We start from the raw sequence: 20,922 nt of genomic DNA on the forward strand, positions 1-20,922 counted from the left end.
TTGAAGAAGGGCCTCAACGCACATAGCCAGTGTTCAGGAGGACAGACATTTTCACAATGAGAACCCACCCCTCCCCTCTTCTTCCTTTTTCCACCTTTTATTGCTGAGCGTGACATCATATGGTATGGAATATCCCTTTGGTTGATTTAGCTCAGCTGCACTGGTGATGTTTCTTTCTCACTTTTTTTGCCCATCTTCTAGGAGGGTTAGAGTCCTTATGCTGTGCCAGCACTGCTCAGCAGCAGACACAACGCTGGTGTGATACCATTGTTGTTCTAGCTACAAGTGCAGAGCACAACACTGTATGGGCTGCTGCAGGGAAAGTTAGCATCCCAGCCAGACCCAGTACTCCACCCCTTACTCCATAACATTTATGTCACTCACATACTTTAGCATATAAGTATTCTCATCACCATTGTTCCTTGTTCTTTAACAGATTGATAGGTAGGTATATCTTTTCATTCTATAGGTCTTTCTTGAAAAATGTTCGTAAGAATTGTAGACAATTTAGTCCTCATCTGCCAAAGTGGTCACTCAGGGCAGGCAGAGTTGGATGTCTGGACACCAACACCAGCTTAGCTCAAGTCCTTGTTGCACTTGTCCAGTTCCTTGCAAAGCTAACCTGTTGTTGGACCTGCAGTGTCTTCCTATAACATATAACTTAGATTACAGATTAGTTTTCTCCCAAGGTTAAATCTCCTTGTGGCACGCACCTGATATCTCCATTCTTTTGCATGACCCACCAGGTATTCCTTGGTTCTTGGGCGAAGACAATCCCATGAGTGGGTTTACCTTTTCCCGAGGCAGGAGCAACCCACACTGCCTTCCCCATCCACTTTCCAACATGCACTACAGAGACTTTAGCTCCTTTCACCGTGTGTAGGGGTTTTGTTTTGGCAGGACCAGGACAGCCATCAGACCCCCTGTTGTTAACTAGCCAAGTGGCTTCTGGTAGACTTATGTCCCACTGTTTCCATAACCCAGCATCCAATGCTCATAACATAGTCTTTAACAGTCCACTGTACCTCTCAACCTTCCCAGAGGCTTTTGGGTGATAATGGATGTGATACACCCACTCAATATCATGCCTCTTGGCCTAGGAGGTGACAAGATTGTTTTGGAACTGACTCCCATTGTCAGACTCAATTCTCTCTAGTGTACCATGACACCACAGCACTTGTTTTTCTAGGCCCAAAATAGTGTTTCCGGCCATGGCATGGTTTACGGGGTATGTTTCCAGCCACCCAGTAGTCGCTTCTACCATGGTATGTACCGTTTGCCTTGGTGGGTTTGTGGGAGTGGTCCGATATAGTCAATTTACCAGGCTTCACCATACTGCAACCCTAGCCACCTCCCCCTGTTCCATGTTCCAGGGAGATTTTACCTTCATGGCTTTCTTGGTTGCAGCATAGATCTCACACTCATGGGTAACCTGTGTAATGGCCTCAATGATCAGGTCCACCTCTTACTCATGAGCCCATCTGTATGTGGCATCTTTTTTTTTTTTTTTGTATGGGCTGTTGCAGGGAAAGTTAACATCCCAGCCAGACTCAGTACAGCTGCCAAAGCATTTACACTATCTATCTCACCCTTCTGAACAGATGCCTGAAAGTGAACCAGGTGGGCTGAGATTTCCACATTAAACCTATCTCAAGCTCAAGTTCCTGTAACAGTTATATCCAGGGACAACTCCTGGTATCATAGCCCAACATTGCTGGAGTCTCTCCTCTTATATTTTTGCAGGCTGTTTCTAATTCTGACATTTATACTTTGCTTTTCAGTGCTTCAACCCTAACTTTAAGGACAGCCCAAACATTAACCCTGAAAAGATAAAAATAGCCAGATGGGAACAGTTCTAATGTGACCATGGTTCCATTTGGCCACCCCCAACCTGTATAAGCCTCAACCCTCTCTGTCCTCAACCTCAACTTGAAGGTCACTTCCAGAGCCACAGATCATAAACTGGCCTCTAGCCATGCTGGCTGATCCTGCTAGTTGATTCTGATCTAGCCCTAGCACTAAGCCTAGCTCTAAGTTTGCTCTACCCATATCTCAAACTCTTGAAGCCTTCCTAGTCCCACCAGCCAAAAAATATATATATAAAATAAAATAAAATAAAATAAAATAAAATAAAATAAAAATAAAAATAATTAAAAAAAAAAAAAACACACATGCACAAGGGCTCCTGGCAGGTTTGTTTGAGTTTTAACAGTCAGCAAATCTGATGTGATTTTAAAAGTAACTAAAGTGTTCATTATGTATCAAGGACACAGAAAGGCTCTTTAACTGGTGCCCTGTATGGCTTAAAATTGTACTGGCGCCTTCCTGCCTGCTTCAGTATCTTAAACTAGGCATGAATCACAAGTAAATTGCCCAGTCTAATCAAATTCCACCTGAATGTATGTTACATAGAGTTGCAGAAGATGTGATATATCTTGAAAAATGGAAATATTTCAAGGTCTAATCAGATCACTTTAAGTGGAAAAGCAGTGATCACTAATGCCAAATGAAATTAGATTGTGGAAAGTACAGAATGGGTTATTAGATAAGGGCCAAGTGATCACTAATATAAATTATTGATCAGTACTTCCAAATTCCACTGTATGACTGACATCTCCAGTGTTTCCAACCATATGTCAGTTGTTATGTGCCTAGCATCCTGTAACCTTATACTTTCAAAGTACATGCCAAGGTTTCTAAGAATCAGTGTGATAAAGCCTGATACATAACTGTTGATTTATAGTTTTGCCAATGTATGAAATGCTATTGAAGTCAGTGGCAAATAGGTACGTTTATTCCTAAACTGTAGGATCAAGATGAGGGTGATGGCTGCAGAAGAAGAAGAGAGAAAAAGAGAGATGCAATTTCAAACATCATCTGAAGTCAGGAACTGAGCAACCAGACTCCTTAATGGAGTCTAAATCATCTTTCACTGTAATATGTTCTCGACAAACTAAAACAGGAGAGTAAAGGATGTTTGTGTCTCTCTTGATGTTCAGGGGCAGGCAGGGATAAGAAACAAAAATATTAGCAACAGTGGACTGATGAAATACTTTGAGGGTAACTTCCTTCCTCTTTCTTGGAAGCTTTTCCGAGACAACCAAGAAAATAGTTTACTCAAATCAGAAAAAAATGCAAAGCACTCAATTCCCAGATATTTAGATATACAGAATTGAAGTCCAGTAGCCAGTGGAAGTTTACCAGGGACACATACACATAAAGGAAGAGAAAAAACAATGGCTGACTCAAAATATGGATCACTGGACTGATTTGCCTTCAGAGAATCACTGAAAACCTGTATCTTTCACTTCTGCTGCAATTTATTCATCATGCTGACTATTCTTCTGAGCTAGGTGCACACACCAGATTTTTATTTCACTTAACACCACTTTCCTATGATTTTGAAGACTCTCTTCCTGACTAATCTGTCATATTTCTCTGAAATGTCCAAACAAAAAACTAGATTTCCTATGCAGTGACTTTGGTCTTTTTATGAAACTTATGGGCTTGTCCAGAAACAAGAAAGAGAGTGAAAAGGAATATGGGCTAAAAAGGGAGGAAAAGCCAGTTGCTCTACATTGCTTAGTTTCAGTCAAAACTAAGATCAGATACTGTGAATACTCCAAAGGATATATTTTGGTTCTCATACAAAATGTACTCCTCAAAGATTTCTAGCTCAACTTTTGGACAAAGCTTTCAACAGAATTGTAACATTTGTGCTTCATTTTTTCTTGAACATCTTGCAGTGTATATCACACACACCATTTATGTTGTAATTTTCATTTGAGATCTTAGTCTGTATCAAATGAAACCAACAACGTTGACCTGTGAATTTGCAGTCAATTCAGATTTGATAGGAGGAAAATCAATACAGTTAAAATTAATAGTGTCATTTTCAAGAGTATGACCTGTTAACTAACACAAATTTAAATAATCACTCCTGTGCTCAATATAAAATGTCCATGGCTCAAACAATAGTTTGAGCAAATCCTTATTCATTAGTCAGTCAGATTTGTTAGATATGGTTTATTGATTTCCAAATCAATGAAAGGTGATTTTGAAAATGCATCAGAGACTATTTATTAAAATCTCTAGTTTAAACTCAGAGAATAGCTAACCAAGATAGTTAAAGATAAAACCTTTAGTGTATGAATCATTCAGACTTGCAACATTTCTGCAAGTACATTATGCTTCTCTTCTCCTAGCTGCAATTCCTACTATAAGACTCTTGTTCTGTAAGAAGAAATGATGAAGGACTATATACAAACCTATTGGCAGATTTAGCCAAGAATGCTTTTAAAATTCTTTAAAGACAAAAACAAATAATTAAAATTGTAGAAGTTACTCAAACCTGTGAGAAGAAATTAAAAGGTCAAGAAAAATACACTGTGAAGCATATAATTCAGAACAGTTTATCACTACTCAAAATTTAAAAGATTTATATTCATTAATCTTCTAATAACAAAAATGTTGAAAAGCTGCAAATGGATTCCACTCAAAGAAACATGGAATCCTGTCCTAATCATAGCTATTTCAGGGAAAACAGTAAAGAGATATATTTATATAAATGCTTGACTTCAAATTATTTCTGCAAGGGAGACAATTTGCTTATATTTCAGATATGGTAATTCCAAGTGCAAATTAATTCTTTCCAGTTACCCAAAAAAATAAAACCAAGTTAGTTTTATTATTATTGGATATTCATTTACTTATTAAAATGTACATGAGAATGTTTTCCAGTACTTACTCATGATATAATAAGCTACAGAGAAGCAACAGTGCATGAATTTTTAAAAAATAAAAGTTTTAAGTGTTATCCTTTTGTAAGACATATTTTGTCTGTTTTTGTTGGTTTTTGTTTTTCTTTTTTGCATTTGATTTTCATTTGAAGAACAATTTTTGCATGTGTAGATAGTCTACTGTAAGACAGTAAAAATATGCATTTTCCTGTGTTTCTTTAAATATTAAAGTAAGAAGAAAATCACGGTCCAAATTAATTTTAAGAAGACTAGCTGTATTGCCTTTCTGGAAGTCAGGCCATACAAGGCCATACATATTAGCAGCAGGTTATATTCTGCTGTTTGACAGTAGCACCCACATTGTGAGATTATTTTTATTTTTATTCAGACATTTGGAATTGTTTGTTTCTGTTTGTAATGAGTCAGTTTTCCTAACTCACAAGTGCTTGAAATTTTCTTATTTCAGAAAAATGACAGTATAACATGAAAGATATTGTCACCTACTGTATCTTTCTGCAACCTCTGTGACATATCTCAAGTAATGTAAAGATACAGAACATTTATTTTTCCCCCATCACTGGGAAGAGACACCACAGTTGATTCAAACAGTTTTAACTCTTTAGTATCTGTCAGAGTTAGAGAAGCAAACAGCCAAGTGCTAAAAAAAGAAGTATGGGAAGAAGAGTCAGCCAAGCAGGAAGAACAAATCAGAGACCTGCTACCCTTTCTGTGACTGTAAAGGAGAAAGATTTGATAAAGATGTCCAGGCTGCCTGAGAAGAAAGCACTGCTGGACCCAGACCATACCATCATGCTCTGTATGAACACAGCATGGCTGCTCTCTAAACTGATTAAAGTGGATTTTCTTTTGAACAAATAAACTCCAGGGGGAAAAAAAAATATCCCCTCTCTCAGCACTAAACCAAAGAAATGTGCTTTAGCTGCTCTATGAGCCCTAGCTACAGGATCACACCTTCGGCTTAGTTGCTTATTACCACAAGCACTGCTTCAATGAATATAAAACCAGCTTAACAAGCTTCAAGTCAACAAAACTGGGACCGCAGTGGCTAATACCTACTATCTCCTCTCCAGAGTGAGTGACACAACAGCAGAGATCTTTTGTGATTGACTGAGCATGAATGTTATTTTCCCCAATGTGGTCTAATCTACTCTGTCAGACTCACAGGGGGTAAACTAACATCAGTGGGAACCTTTCAGTTAAATCCCTGTGAACCATTCTTTAAATATCCCCCCACATGTCACCTTTTAGAAAGGCAATTGTGCTTCACACAACACTCTCCATAGCTCTGGCATCTTATTGCCAGAGGATGAACACAGTTTCAAAATGTCAGGGCATGTAGGAATAATGCAGCCCATCTCTGCTAACAAAGTCCTTTTAGGTGAAACAAGGTGCAGATATGAACTTCTACTGATAAATAGGACATACTAACAGCAAGAGACCCTACCTTGTCTGTGATATTGTAGCTGCTGCTGAAGCTATTAATACTGACTTCTACACTCAGAAAAAGCTTCCACAGTGTCTGGATTAGGCCCACAAACTAAGGAAGACTGCAACTGAATGTTTCAGGACCTGGTCTGTTCAGTCAGACAGGACTAGAGGACTTTCTGCTCCTCCATTTTCATTATTTGGTTTTCTTTTTGGAAGGCTAATGAAGACTCGGCCAGCAAAAATAAATGAAGATTGTTGTGGGCTGAGGTATGCTAAAATGTGATTTGCTTTTAAATTTTAGAAAATTTTAGCTTTGAATTTTTATTCCCTTTTTCCCTAGAAACTAGTAGGCATGAACCCACATATGTCACACCTACTGCTCTAATTAAAGTTACAGCAATCATAGCCATTCACAGCTCTCATCTTTTCCCATAAATCACCTTGTGATATGAATTAATGAACCAAAGGGTTAAGAAATTAGAAACTAGATTTCATCTCTGCTTTTTGCTGGCAACATCTGTGAGCAGCTACCTGCTTACAGCAATGCATAGCATTTCTGTCAACTATTTTCTGTCCACTGTTGTATGCTCCACCCTCCAAAAGGAGTCCAGGCATTACAAACCTAAATGCAGATTGCTTCTGCCTTCTATATCAGTTAGTTCTTGTATAATTTTTGTTGACTTCAATATAGAGTTGACTTCAATAGATTCTTACAACTCTATTGACATAGAGAAAACTTCAGAAGGCAGTGTTCAAGAAGACGGTGAGTCATTTCTTCCTCTTTTCTAGAGCCTGATTAGTCTCTCAATACCAAATTTTCACACTTTTCCATCTGTAGATTTGTATTCAAGGATACTTAGTACTTCATTTTAAAGAAGTACCTCATTTTAAAGGAGACACAGAAAAATAAAACCTTTCCCCATTACAACTGTTCTTACACTCCAGTTATCCCTATCTCTTTCTATAAAGTAATTAAAATTACATTTTTTAAAGATTTGTTTGTTGGGTTTTTTGTTTGTTTGCTTGTTTGTTTGTTTTTGTTTTTGTTGTTTGTTTGCTTGTTTGTTTGTTTTCCAAGAAGGATTAAGAAGATATGAAGTAAATTATGATTAGGCAATTTTGCCTTTGTTTTCGACCTGTTAGTGGCATGTTTTTCAACAGATTTTCTTGAAATTCCCATCAGCTTCTCCCATTCCAAGCTTTATACACTATTTTCTTTGTGAACATCCTGTGAATACAGACGTTAATTAGTAGACAGTGTTCCCTAAAGGTGGATTTTATCAAGGGCCCTTCGAGGCCTCTTGGAGCTCTTCAGCTTTAAGTGTAACTGAGTAATACTGGTGGAATGAAAACTGGGAGAGCCAATTTCTTGAAGTGTCTCTAATCCCATTATGTACTGCAGAGGAGTATATGTGTTAGTACCAAGTAGAGTGGCATGGAGATTATCTCCACTCTTTTTATGGCACTGAGTCACTGGTATGGGATTCACCAAGTTCAGCCCCTCTGGACATCTTAGCTGTGAAAAGAGTAAAGACACTTTTACTCTAAAATGTGAAACACAATATGCCATAATTTAGATACATTCATTCCCACTGGCACAAATAGAAATTGTGAAAAAGTAAAGGAGTTAAGAGTTCTGCAGGGGACCATTCACTGGCCTGAAACTTTAGCTCACCATGTAATGTTTACTCACATTATAATCAAGAATTCCCCAGTATGCTATTTGGAGTTTCACTTCATTTGCTTTATTACTCAGTACTGTTCCGTACTTTGTGTTTCACATATTATCTTCACGTTATACAAATCCAGCACAATCCTCCTCAGAATGAAATAGAAAACATGGCATGGGGAAGTAAAGGCTTTGCAGCTTCTATGTGAAGAATATCTTGCGTGGTGCCCTGCTCTCAGCACAATGTGACAGCATGTTGAAATATTTCCTCGGTTTCCCTCATTCAAAATGAGAAACCCATACTTGAAGGCTGACAGCCACGCAGCCCTTTCCTACACTGCTTTGTGACAGTGTTTGTCCAGATAGCCTCTCCAGAAATACCGTAAGTAGTCAAGGTGGTTAAACCTTTTTGCTTTCCACTCACTTGCAGTACAAATATTTATCCCTTTTATTCTAGTTCTGAAGCATTACTTCTCAGAGGGGAAACATTGTTTTAAGTGGGCACAGCCCATCTTCTTCAGACATCCAAGTAAGTGAAATTATTTTATTCATCTTTCAGCCTGAGAAACACTTTTCTTTTTTTTTTTTTTTGGTACCCTCAACACCTTCTGACATTCCAAATAAGATATATTTTTCTGCGCAAGCAACCCTTGCCCTCCAGACTAGCACAGAATTTCTTAGATAAACAGTTTCATACATACTAATGAAGATGTCTAGCTAGAATTAGAAACTCCCCAGATGTTTTTGTTTGTTTGTTTGTTTGTTTCCACCATAAAAAAAAAAAAAAAAAAAAAAAAAAAAAAAAAAAGGTCAAAACATTCAAACATTCCCCTTAGGCTTCAAGTACAGCTTACGTTACCAAAGGAAAATTCCATGACAGCATAAAAGCTCTGTACATTAATGCACAGAGAAAGCTAATTTATGTTAAAAGAGATGGATGCAAACTAAAGTCTAAAAGAGTGCAGAATCTGTTTTAGCATTTGCAGATGTAGGCCACATTCAGGTACAGCACAGTGTAACTCCTCTTACTAATTGGCTAATTTATGCATGACATGAAACAGTCAATAATGCCTTGCAAGAATTTTTGCCCAGCTCTGCTCTTGCTTTCCTATCTTACACTATAAGCTGAAATCTTGTTGAAAATAGATGAAGTCAATAGTGTTGACTTCAACTAACAGATATTGGGTTTAGTGGGTTTGGTGTTGTAAACACTGCTAGAACTCATGAGCATCTAAGTTATATCTGTGTTGCATTTTGGGGTCCTACCTCAATGTTCTTAACCATATGTGTTCACCCAAATTGTCACAATTAGGAAGCTGACATAGAGCTGTAACACACAAGATTTTTCCCTAATCTGAGGGAACTCTCCCCCCTCCCCCCCCTTTTTTTTTTCTATTGAAGAAGCCACCAAATTATATCCATGGAGAGGGATACAAAGATCTAAATCCCAACCCTTTCAGGAATGATTTTATTAAAGTGACAGTTTGCATTGGAAACTTATTTATAAATGCCTATACATTAAGGTTGCTTATTTGAAGCAAGCAGGAACATCTTTTCCTTGCTACTACTCATGACTGAACAGTGTGGCAAACTAAATAACAGATCTTTCAAAACTACTTTCAGACATGCTGATTCTCATCTGAAAAGTCAACGATCGAGAGATTGCACAAACCTTCTGAAAAAATGTAACATCGAAGTATATCAGGAAACAGGGAAGAAGGTGGGGGTGGGTGATGTTGATGAGACATATGTGAACCAAGTGCCCAGACCACCATCACCACCCAAAAAAAATAAAATAAAAAATAAATAAAAATACACTCAGGTTTTCTCCTGGAGTGTAATACATGAAGATAACGAGGAAAAATTCTTCTCAGATTTTTGTCAGGACAGATTGATATAACACTATTCAAAATAAAATTAAGAAATAAAAAATAAATTAGAATTGTTACCCCATTACATGCCAGTAGGGGTAGCTGGTTATATTACTGCACACTTAATCTGTTGTATATTTTTAGAGCTTCTTAATGCTACTTTACCATGAAAATGAAAACACCAATTTTATTTTATTTTTTTGAACATTTAAGAATGATATTGCAAAGACCTGAAAGAAAGCTCATTCTAGATACATTTCCCCTGCAAATTCACTAGTTTGATGGTTGCTTAAAAAAAAAAAAAAAAAATCCCTAGAGAGGAAGCCCAAGGAATCTGGTTGGATGGATGCCCTGAAGAGATGGTACTGCTTAGCACTAAGATTTTAAAAGTAGTTTTGTAGATGGAAGATGAATCAGACAGAAACATTATCATAGAACAGCAGGAGAATAACAGAAGGAAAGTTCTTGCATTGTGAGTATTTATTCCTCAAAAGACAGCTGAAATGCAGTACATGTATATAAGAAGAATTTGTGTGCTCAAACATTTCTGCTTTTTCAGCTGCATGAATTGTTTTAATAGACAATAGTACCTCTTCCCACAAGCCTGGCTGATGAACAGAAGTCTGCTTCAACTGAATCAGCAAAAAGAAAGAAGGTAAAAGGAGAGGAAAAAAAAAATCAGCAACCATACTGCAAAAACTTTTGTTAGGTTAGTAGATAATCTACTTTCATTTTGATTTTAATGTGCACACATAATTTTCTGGTTCACATTAAGAAGTAGCAAACCAGTTTCATTGTCAACAAACAGCCATCTCCAGCCAGGATGTGACAACATCTTGAAATTAGATTTCCTCATAGTCCAAAGTAAGTTTAGCAGAAGGAAGCAATTTGCTAACATTTCTATCATTATGGAGGTTTTTTATGCAATGTACATGTATTGACAGCAAAGTGACCATTTAGACTTATGCTTACCAGCCTGGAATTTAGATGATGCTTAAATGTTTTTTTTTTAGTTATTATTTTTGTGGGTTTTTTTGCTTGTACAAGTTCTTGAAATATTGTCTGGTGCTTTTGGGCCTGATTTTCAAGAGAGCTGAGCATGGTTTTGAAAATCTGGTTACCACATTTTACTTGGAGGCAGAAAGATTGATTGTATAATGGAAAATGCTCACTTTTTTTTTCCTCTTTTTTAATTGATAACAGACATTCATCATCACTAGGCACTGTAACTAGCATCAGACCCTTGGCATCAAACCACTGGCCTCTCTACATTTTGAACTAAGGAATCAATCAGTTGACTTTTAACTTTATGTAGAAGTCATTATAGAGGGAATAGCTTGCATGTATTGATCACCTGTATGGTATTCATGTCAACTGAAAGCTCTTAAAATTCTCATCATATATCCTTTGTACAATAAAATTTGAGAACCATGTGCACAGACAAGTGGATCACAACCAAGCTCCTTCTCTGAACATCTCCTTGGATATCACAGCCGAACTGGAAATTTCCCTTGAGATCCAAATCTTTTTTTAGTCCTCAGATGGGACTGTCAATTGGTAGCTGCACATGCTTCAAAAGATACTGGCCTCAGTCAGTACAGAGTGCTCCTCACCAACTCCACTTTTCTTCACCTTTCATGCACAGATATGAGGGTATGAGCCTCATTAGAGTCCTGTGTTTTCATTTTGCAGTACATTGTACTGTCTCTCCGTTTCACCAGAATAGCTCTTTCTTATCCCAGGTTTGCTCCCCATTAAACAATAGAAGAAATCTGTTTTAAAATCAACAGCAAACTTTCCTACCCCAGGAGCCAGTGATGCTCAGGTGAGGTCACTGGGCTCCATCATCAAGAAATAGCGGTCTTGTGGGAGGACTGCTGAACTGTCTGGATCAACCTTGGAGTGGACCTGGAGGAGAGAGGATAACACCATCTGGAGACTATAGCATCATGTTGCAGTAACAAACAATCTGTTCTTCCAAGCAATCAGTTTCCAGCTGAGGGTCATATTAGGACTATGAGACAGAAACTGAAATAGAGAATAAAATATTTTAGTTATATGTTCTTATGTGTTTAGAAGAAACCAGTTTTCCTAAGAGAGTAGAATATCATTCAGTTCCATCTTCCAATGACTTTTGAGAGTTCAAAGTTTATATGATATAAAGCTTTTGTAATTAAAAGCAGGATGAACTGAACTTGTCTTTTAAATTAGCTAAACTGCTAACCTAGGAAACTTGGTTACACAGGGAAGCTATCTTTTATTGATTATACAAGGGAGCTATGGGATGATTCATTGTGAAATAAAATGGGATGAAGACCTTGCAAACATTGCCCAAATAGTATATATGTATTTGTATTTATATATAAACATACATATACACATACTGTATATATAGTATGCATATATACACTATATATATGTATATATGTATGTATATACATGTATATACTATATGTATATGTATAAGTATAGTATGAATATATATAATATATATACACACTATAGCATATGCTTATATATATACTATAGCTTATGTATATACATTTTATATATGTATATACTTATATTTATTTATATTTATATATTTATATACTGCTTAGGTAGAAAAAAAGGTAGCTTTTACAGGTAAATATTTTTATTATAACAAGTATATAAGAGTGATGCCTATTGGGCATTAAAGAATTAAAGAAATTAATAGATAAGGGAAGTATTGATTGCAGAGCAAGAGAATCTGTTCATAGTATATATCATATGATCTAAAACTAAAGTAACTTAACAATAGATCTTGTCTTCTATTTCACAGCCTTCACTATCATTGAATCAGGAGACACACACATGCTAGCCCAGAAGAGTACTATAATTTGTCCTCATTTTGTGAGAAAATATGCCATCACCCAGCTTCACTAAAATGAATTTAATTCATTGCACCTTTGTGTACGATAGGGTCAGCAGGGTTTGTCAGTCACACAGAATGTTTGAGTAATACAGAAGTGTTATCATGCTGATGTGCCACTCATTTGCTTCTCCAGAAGCATAAATAATTTCTACCGTAAAGTTCTACTTGATGTCAACTACCAGGATCCCTGGGAGTCTCATCCTAACATAAATGCCACTGTCTGTTCTCCTTGAGAACGGTTTTCTGTTTAAGAACTATTTATTGAAAAAATACATAGAACGACACACACATTCATGGGAATATAATACACCCTTCTCCCCATCATAATTTATCAAGGTCAGTTAAAATTCTTGACATAAAACATGCATGTTATCATTACTACGATCTTGAAATGTATGCTAACTCATGGGAACACAGTAAATCATTTCTTAAAGAAATGATACAGCATATTGTTTGTATGGCACAAACATTTTAATAGAATTATAACTTAGTTCGTATGTATTTTAGCACAGTGTTTGCGTTACTCCATATTCCTGGAGTGTGACATTCTGAGTCATGTATTAAATATTTACTTTTGACTTACTGGGCTCTCAATCTCATATAAAGCACCTTTTGGGTCCACTTATCCTCTAATATGAAACAATGTTATTTGCTAGGGGAAAGCATTCCATATTCCCAGAAGGGTTTTAACAGCTCCCTGGCTTAAACCCAAAATCAAAATGAACAACAAATAGAAAAACATATTTCTGACTGGCCATTTCATTTCTGAGAGTACTAACATCATAGGGGACACTTTCTCATATGGAATACAAACTTATACTGATCTACGAAAAAAATCCCAGCCACATAACTCATAGGTCTTTACAGTATGCAAAAGATTGACTACATCCTTAATTTGATACCCAAATCACTTATTTCCCCAGCCCGTCTCAACAACAAGAAATTATCATCCTAAACAATTTCAAAGTTCTCAGGGAACAATCTGACCTAACTCCCCTCCCTCCCACACACACACTTCCCCTCCCTACCCCTGCCCCCCTCCCCCCCCCCCCCAAAAAAAAAAAAAGAATGTGTTTCATCAAATTATAAAGAAAAATAGAAATTAAGACACACCTAAGATATTTTTTTTCTATCTCTCAGGCATGGCAGATGGATTGGACTGCATCTGCAGACATAGGAGAAGCATGTTTCAATACCACTATGGAACTGGCTGAGTGTACTTCTATACTACATTAGTGAATGACTGGCAGAACTGATGACTTGGTCCTGCCAAGTATTTAAAAAAAAAAAAAAAAACATTACTAATGACTTTGACCCCAGCATTTGAATGAACCTGCAACTTCAACACTGAAGAGATGACAAAGGAAAGCTGGGGTGCCCTGTCTTTTCCAACATTTTGAATCCATATCTGGTTCTGTCTTTGGGCACAATGTAACAATCAAACAAAATTTTTGAAAATCATTCAAAGTAATTCTGACTATGGTCACCAGAGACTTCTTTTCACCTCTTGGCCACAAGAAGGAGAGTAAGACATTCTATAATTTATACAAATAGAAATGCAGTCTGGTAAGTGAAAGGTCCTTCCAGCCCAGTATCTTGTGCCACAAGTGGCAGACTTGATTTCTTCACACCTTCCTTTCCTCCCCAATACCTTTACATACCCACTCAAGTTATTTCCTTTCCCCTAAGAAATCCTCAGCTGCTTTATAGGAGCTGTTTCATGCCTTTGATCACCTCAGGCTGCCATGTTCATATCTCTTTTATTATTATGTCTTTCTTGAAATTATGGGACCAGAGCTACACAATTTAGGTGAGATATTGTCACATCTTGAATTTTAACACAGTAGTGTCTTTGGTTTTGTTTACAATCATTTCCTTTCTAATCTTTAATCTTTTATTTTCTTTTTCTGCTACTGTGTAAAGAACTGAAGTTTCCAAGGGAAAAAATACCCCCCAAAAAAAAGTTTCTTGGAGTCATAAAGGTTATTTTGATGCCTATAATTCCCATTTGCATCATTTTATGTTTATTATTTGTCTTTTTTTTCCTACTTTTTAAATTTCATTTGTTGTGTTCATTTCATCATTCTCTTTTATCTTTCTGAAAAACTTCTGCCATGTTTTTGCAGAAGTATTCGATATCATCAAAAAATCTGTCACCACAGATTGGCCTTTCTAGATCTTTTATGAATCTTTACTTGCATATAGCCCTTCATACAGATCCCTGTGAAACACAGTGATAACCTGCAATGAGAAAACTGCTTATTATTTTGTTGTGCATATTTTGCTCACAGTCCATAACCAGATACTGATCTTTATGAGGACTCTTCCTCTTATATCATGACAGTTTAGTTTCTTAAAGAGCCTTTGGTGAGAAATCATCCTCTTTTGGAAACACAGACAAATTATATCAACAGGATGCCCTTTTATCTTTATGGTTGGTGATTGATTCCTGGGATATCAGCTTGGAAAATCTTTTGTTCTCATAGTTGTTAATTTCTTCAAAAGACTCTACTTGTTTTGTGAGGAATGACCTCTGTTCACTTTAACGATGTTGACTGTTCCCTGGTAAAACTACACTGATAAATTTGTCTAGTAACTCTATACTTACTAGAACTAGTATAGTTTTATCACTGTCATATATCAGTTTGATTTCTGAACATCAGGTTATTTCAAGCAGCTAGTTACACAATACATTAGTTATTCATTTATTTAACTCTTTTAGATGTTTTAACATTCTTGGGTAAATACCAAGAGGTCTGATGAAATCTGACAGTTTATTTTGTCCAGTTCTATAATGTCTTCTGCTGTCTCTTTGTTTTGAGACAAATCACCAATTTTTTCTCATGGTTTATACAGAGATTAAAAAAAAAAAAAAAAAAAAAAAATGAACTTGATGTTCTCAAGTTCATTCTCTTACTTCTGGTAGCCTGCCACCCCTTTCCATATAGCTTTTTTAAACTACTAGCTGAAGTCTTTGTAGTGGGTTTACATGGAAAGGTTTTGGTAGTAGGGGGCTGCAGGAGTGGCTTCTGTGAGAAGAATCCAGAAGCTGCCCCATGTTAGATAGGGACAGTTTCAGCTGGCTCTAAAGGAACCCACTGCTTCCTAGAGTTGACCCAATAAGCAACGTTTGCATCTCTGGGAGAGCATATTTAATAAATGAAAATAAAAAATTTTGCTCTACTGCAGCTGGAAGAGTGAGGAGTGAGAAACAACCTTGCAGACACGAAGGTCAGTGCCAAAAGAGGGGGAAGAGCTGCTCCAGGTGCCAGAGCCAAAGTTCCCCTGTGGAGAAGACCATGGTGGAGAGTGGGTTGTCCCCATGCAGCCCATGGTGTACCATGGTGGAGCAGATTTCCATGCTGCAGCCTGTGGTGTACCACAGTGGAGTGGATCTGCCTTGAAGGAGGTTGTGGCTTGGGGAGAACCTCCACTGGAACCATGTCAGAGCAGTTCTTGAAGAGCTACTGCCTGTGGGAAGCCCATGTATGATCAGTTCAGGAAGGATGGCATCCTATGAGAGGGACCCCACATTGAAGCAAGGGAAGAGAGTGACCATGAAGAAGTGGCAGAGGCAAAGCTTGACTGATGGCAACCCCCATTCTCCTGTTCCCCTGCACCTTTTGGGGGAGGAGGTCAAATAGGGTGGATGGGGGGAAGGTGTATTTGGTTTCTTTCCTTTGTTTCTCACTTCTCTAGCTTGTTAGTAATAAGAAATAAATTTTGCTGTCTCCCTACTCTGAGTCTGCTTTGCCCATCACAATAATTGTTGAGTGATGTCCCTGTCCTTATCTCAACCCTTGAGCCCTTTCCATCATATTTACTCCCCCTTTCCCTTTGAGAAAGAATAGTGAGAGAGCAGCTGGGGTGGAACTCAGCTGCCCACCTGAGTAAAACCATCACAGTCTTGTAATAAGCAGATTCACCTGCAAGTCACCAGTGTTACATGTGCAAAATTTCACTGACATCTGTAAATATTTTCTCCTTATAACTCCTCCTTTTAACTTACTTCCAGTATTATTCTTCATTTTCATGCTTTTTTCTTTTCTATATCTAAATATTGCAGCAATTAATTTCTTGTCCTCATGTGCCATATCCATAGGCATACCATGTTATTGTCATAGGACATTCCGTGTTATATCATATCTATTCTACGTGTAATGTGGTATGTGGTTGTTATATAGGCCCCTCAGCCTTTATTTCTTTATTTTATGCTGTTCTATTAGGCTTGCTGTTTAGAGATGAAAAAAAAAAAAAAAAAGCGAAATAAAAGCCTGTGTAACTGAAAGTGGTAATCAACATGTTTCTCTACTGCTACCTCACAGAACATGAGCAGCTATGACCAAACCTTGACACAAAAAAATAGTCTACATCAAGGATTGGACTGTCTCTGCACACAGTCTCAGTTGTGTAGTTATTAGGAGAAGAGATTTTGAAAGCTTGGGGATGGAAGGAGACACCAAATTCCTTTGATATCATAACTGAGAAATGGTATCTGGGAAACAGACGATTTCTGAGAAGAGAAGGCAGAAAGTTGCAAAGCTAGTGCAACTCCCCGAAATCAGAATAAAAGAAAGGGTGATGTAGAGAATGATCCATAAACAAGCTTGGAAAAGGATACTCTGTAAATCAAATTACCAGACAACATTTCTGATAAAAGAATGAAGATTCATATCAGCATGGGACAAGAAAGACAATGCAGTGGTAAACTTGAGAAGTGGGTACACATGTCAATGGGAAACCCCCAGGGCTTGGAAGACTGGAGCAAACATAATATCAACTCTGCTTTGGGAGATCAGGATAGCTGCAGGACCTGCCCATGTGGAAAAGGCATGAGTGCTTCATATACACAGATAGTCAGGCATATGGTTTTTATATATAACATATGGTATGTGTGTGGACTGTAATTAAAGTGAACCACTCTTATGAGTCAATATATGATCTCACATAAGTTCAATATGTAAAACATATGCTATTTAGGTATATATAGCAATTGAATATAACTTACATACATTTTTGTGATGCTTCATGGGCAAACATAATAGGAGACATTTGGATAATTGTGAATCCAAGGGGAAAGGATTTTTAAGCCAAAAGAACCCTGATGGAGTACACAACAGCAGCAATGATGGAAAAAAAAAAAAAAAAAAAAAAAAAAAAAGAGCTTAGTGATAGTTAAACCACAGGGTGAGAGGAGGAGGAACAGGGGGTACTCCTGTTTCCTAGCTTGGAGGACATAAGCCTATGGTGAGAAAAAGAAAAAAAGACAGCATATAGAATAATTTGCTGTGACAGATGGATGAGAAATAGCACTGAGCAAATACAAGAAAAGTAAAAACAAAATATGTAACAGGAAAAAAAAATAGAAGAATAAAAATACAGTGGGAATTAAAGTAAAAAAAAATTTATAAATGGGGAAGTAAAGAAAAATTAAATTCTAAAAATATTAAATAGTAAAACAAGGAGCACAGAAAAAAAAATAAGGCATTTGATTATTTTATTGATAACAACTAAATATATTAATACAGCTTGAAAAATAAAGCATCATTTTCTGTGTACTAACAAAGTACTATTAGACATTTTTTCTCAGCCTTTGTCACATCATGCCTCCTCCGGATGTTGAGATTATACATCATTAGGATCTATTCCGATGAAAGGCACTATGTAAATTTAAACTTATTAGCATAGTAATTGTGACATTTTCTCAAATGCATTGTGATTCACTCTAATTTATTTGTTATTTGAAATGATTTTCCAACTAATTTCTATAATTCTTCGTCTACAGTTCATTCATGGTTTATTGTGAAAAACTGAAATTCATAATCCATGCTATTTTGGTTGAAGAAATAATCACATTATTTTTTTTGTTTGCTGACTGGAGGACTGTGACTCTTACAATATAAAGTTTGGCCTATATATTTTCTTGATTATCAATTTAAAATCTGTTTATATCTAGTAGTCTATATTTTGCATATAAAACTGCTTTAGAAAATACTCTTACCAAGAAACTTGATTTTAAGAGTGGATATTGATGAAAAATGAATAAAATAGATATATCTACATAGTTAATGAAATTCATTTGAAGTTACAAATGAATGTTCACAGCATGTTTCCTCAAGCATTTGCCAGCTCTGGAAATAATTTTGGCCTAGGTTACACCCAGAAATATGTGTATACACCATGTTAAAACCAGATTTTAAATTCTTACTAATGTATGGGCAAAAAATTGAATTGCTAACACTTCTAATTAACTTTTTTTTTTTTTAATATTAATATTCTAAAAAATAAATGTATAAGCTCTAGAAAACTAGTAACAAATGTTTCTGTGACTGTGAGCCTTTTTCTGAAATGTTGTTTTATTTGGAAAAAAAAAACAAGTTCTGATATGAGAGACGAGTCATTAAGCCTAAATTAACAGAATTCCCCAAGTAACTTCTTTATTGTTACAGAAAGTTTGTGTCAAATGCTGGGATGAAAACATTGTTTGTGATTTTATCTTGCTTAGAAATATTGTGTGCTTTTAAACCTGTAATGAATAATTTTCTTTCCACCATGCAGATCTTAATTTGAACCTATAATATTGGTTAATCTCTAGTTCATATGGCACTCTGCCACGTCAATTCATGTTTCACCTAGAGGGAGATGAATCACAGAGTGGATACAGTAAAATTCATCCAGATACAGACTTAGCTGGGAATTTTAATGATATTCTTTTAATCAATTATTGGTGCATCACGTCAAATTTTTGGCCACTGTACCCATGGTCTAACGTTCACTTGAAGATGCGAGTTGTTTTAGCACACTTTCTTAATACTTTCTGTTTATGAATGCAGTTCTTGTCAGAGATTTTTTGTAGAATCAAAGATCTGAGACACGCACGTTTTGCTGTGAAATTGAAATTAGAGAAAAGCTGTCTGTAACTGTTAACAATTAGTAATTTAAATAAAATATGTTCACTATTTATATGTCTGTTGTCATTCTCTGTCTCCCCAAAACCCTAGGATATGGTGGAAGCCTTTCTTGTAAGTAGAATCCTGTGCTTTTCAAAGGTAGGGCATGATATAGCTAAGTTTGCTGTGAGAATAATGAAGACAGAAAGTTTTCTAATTCCATTAATTCATTTCATGTTTACTTGATATTTGTGGGGGAAAAAAAAAAAAAAAAAAAAAAAAAGAGAGAGAGAGAGAAAATAATTGTTTAGGGGAATTAGTTACTCTTTTCAGCAGTAGTAAAGTCAGAGCAACTGTAAGAGTAGTACACTTTCCCTGAAAAATAGCTCAATCCTCATTTTGTAGATCAACAAGAAAAATAATTTGTCCAGTCTTCTGTTTCTCTGTTAGATTCCTAAAAAGCAGTAACTGTCATGATTTATGATTTTATGTAGGTAGCAGGCTTTGTGCTTGAATACATAACCAGTCATTCTAGATGTGTAAAATAATGTTTAGATTATTGAGCAGATGTTCTAGACAGGCACATAATAGAAGTGCATGATATTTCTGTATTGTCTGTCTATTCTGTAGCACATATAAATATTTTTCTACCATTCTGTATCCATCAGAAAATTAAATTCCACTGGAATGATAATCAGTTAACTAAGCAAGCAAATTCATGCAATATACACTGTATACTGGAGGTTCAATAACAAAAAGGTTAAAATAAGAAAGAGTTAAGGCTGGGAATGCAATTATGTACTGATTAAATCAGTGTTATTAATTCTTACTGGAAATTGAAGTTGTAATAAGATCTCTTAAACAACAACTCTTAATTTGAGATGAGAGTATGACTGGACTCTGAGATATATAAAAAATATTTTTTTTTCTGCTATTTTCAGTTTTTAACTAATAATTTATAATCTACTAGGAGTATAAATTGAGCATTTTGAAATACTGAGAAGTTCTCAATAGGGTATTGATTCAATAAACTTCAGCTAAATTTCAAGAAAGTCAAGCTGTGTTTTTAACAGACAATTCAAGTTATAAAAACCATTAAATACATGTATGTATAATTTAAAATTATTCTAGTCACTAAACTGTACAAAATACTTCTGCTGGTTTGATGTCATTTTTACAACTGGGTACTTCAATTTTAAATGAAAACAAAACAAAACCTGAAAAAATACTGACATGAAGACAATCTGTTGAATCTTGCTGAGTCCTATTAACATCTCTGAAATCACACATGATATTCAGAGGGAAGAGGAAGAAGAAACAACACAGTTGTAGTTTACTACTATAAAAGCTTTCCTCATTGTTTTCCTTTCAAAGCAAATGCTTGCTAAGATTTAATTGGCTAGATATA

Source organism: Aythya marila (assembly GCF_965140915.1).
Source record: "Aythya marila genome assembly, chromosome: 3".
Lineage (NCBI taxonomy): Eukaryota > Metazoa > Chordata > Aves > Anseriformes > Anatidae > Aythya > Aythya marila.